This window comes from Sinocyclocheilus rhinocerous, unplaced genomic scaffold (assembly GCF_001515625.1).
Source record: "Sinocyclocheilus rhinocerous isolate Xijiao unplaced genomic scaffold, SAMN03320098_v1.1 scaffold4340, whole genome shotgun sequence".
NCBI classification, from domain to species: domain Eukaryota; kingdom Metazoa; phylum Chordata; class Actinopteri; order Cypriniformes; family Cyprinidae; genus Sinocyclocheilus; species Sinocyclocheilus rhinocerous.
In genome coordinates this window covers 86,109-88,563 of record NW_015645613.1, presented here as the reverse complement: position 1 = coordinate 88,563, position 2,455 = coordinate 86,109, and positions in this window count along the sequence as shown.

Here is a 2,455-nt window from a genome sequence, read left to right as displayed (position 1 = left end):
GGGGCATTTTGTGCAGATAGCCTATAAGTCGTAATATTAACGTTATGTTGTATAAATAACAAAGCGTATTCTATATGCGATAAATGATGAGTTAAATCCCATTGATTAAAAACTTGCTATCAAGTGCTTCATTCTACTGGTCATCTTCAGCGCGCGCAGCTCAAAACAGAAATGCAGAACATTAATAACTACTGTCATATAGGCCTGCATAACTTTAACGAAGTGCATTGATCTGGATCTTTCCCCTCTGAGGCAGATGGGAATCCGCATTATGAACTACCTCAATGATTGGCTGGTATTAGCCAGATTGGAACAGGAACTTCTCGCTCACAGGTCGCTGTTGCTCAACCACCTGGAGCATCTTGGACTGAAAATCAATTTTGCCAAGAGCTCTTTGTCTCCCAGCCAGTGAGTAGACTTCCTGAGGACAATTATGGATTCAGCCCAAATGCGGGCATGGATTATGCCAGAATGCTCACTAACAGTTCAGCGGCTGGTGTCGTTATTCAAAGTCGAGACTTCCTGTAGCCTCAGAGGTTTTCATAGGATGCTCGGCCTCATGTCAGCCGCCTCCTCTGTCATTCCATTGGGTCTGCTTCATATGCAGCCCCTACAAATCAAGGTAATCAGCTTCAAGGTAACCCAACGCTGCACCAGAGCTGTGGCCCCTTGGAAGACATCCCACCTGTTTCAGACAGGTGTCCCATTGGGACCCTGGGACTGACCTCAAGTGGGAAGGTGGTTATGACAGATGCTTCCAACTCGGGTTGGGGCGCACTGTATAAGGCGAAAATGGAGCTTGGCTCCTGGTTCAGCCTGAAGTAATGCCTACACATCAACTGCCTAGAGATGATGCTTTCCCCTCTGAGGCAGATGGGAATCCGCATTATGAACTACCTCAATGATTGGCTGGTATTAGCCAGATTGGAACAGGAACTTCTCGCTCACAGGTCGCTGTTGCTCAACCACCTGGAGCATCTTGGACTGAAAATCAATTTTGCCAAGAGCTCTTTGTCTCCCAGCCAGTGAGTAGACTTCCTGAGGACAATTATATATTCAGCCCAAATGCGGGCATGGATTATGCCAGAATGCTCACTAACAGTTCAGCGGCTGGTGTCTTTATTCAAAGTCGAGACTTCCTGTAGCCTCAGAGGTTTTCATAGGATGCTCGGCCTCATGTCAGCCGCCTCCTCTGTCATTCCATTGGGTCTGCTTCATATGCAGCCCCTACAAATCAAGGTAATCAGCTTCAAGGTAACCCAACGCTGCACCAGAGCTGTGGCCCCTTGGAAGACATCCCACCTGTTTCAGACAGGTGTCCCATTGGGACCCTGGGACTGACCTCAAGTGGGAAGGTGGTTATGACAGATGCTTCCAACTCGGGTTGGGGCGCACTGTATAAGGCGAAAATGGAGCTTGGCTCCTGGTTCAGCCTGAAGTAATGCCTACACATCAACTGCCTAGAGATGATGGTGGTTTTTCTAGTTCTAAATACCTTCCTGCCAGCCTTACTGGACACCACTTACTGGTCTGCTTGGACAACATGTCGGCGGTAGCTTTTATAAATCTCCAAGGTGGAGTGAGGTCACGCTTCCTATACAGGATGGCGAGACACCTCCTCCTGTGGGCACAGTGCAATCTACTCTCACTGAGGGCAGTTCATGTGCTAGGCAGACTGAACCAAGGAGCGGACAAACTATCCCGGGGCAATGTATTTCCAAGAGAAAGGATACTACACCCCCAAATGGTTCAAACGATCTGGTCTGTATTCGGGAGAGCAGAGGTAGACCTCTTTGATTCAGAAGACAACTCTCACTGCCCAACATATTTCTCAAGGGAGCAGGATGCCCTGACCCACGAATGGCCCAGTCCTCACCTGTATGCTTTGCCTCTGGTTGACCTGCTCCCTCAGGTCATCAGACAGGTCAGGGAAGTCAGGTGCTCAGTCCTCTTAACATGATTTTGGAGTCTAGAGCCCTTCTACAAGATGCCTCTACACCCTTAAATGGTCAGGGTTTTCTGAATGGTGTTCAGACCGACAGAGGAGCATCTTGGCGGCAGGAATTTAAAACTTTAACAAGACTCAAACTGACAGACAGAGTGAAAGACTGGATTTTTTCGATCAGGTAGGGTACAGGTGATTTAAAAACATTTCAGCCGATTTATTTATATCGTGTATATATTATTTATCTCGAATAAGACGTACTTGGTTGAGTTACGCTGCAGTAAAGTGCTTCATTGTACGGTGATTATCTCTGAGTGCGAGCAGGACCAACAACAATGCAGAATATTAATGACTATGACTGGGACTTTCATATACATAACATTATAATGCCTGCAGGTTTAGAGCTTTTTGAAACGTGAACATCTTTGGTGAATAGTCTTTCATCGGAGGGACATAAACAGGCACGTGCAAAAGGGGGGGGGGGGGGCTTTGGGGGCTCAAGCCCCTGCC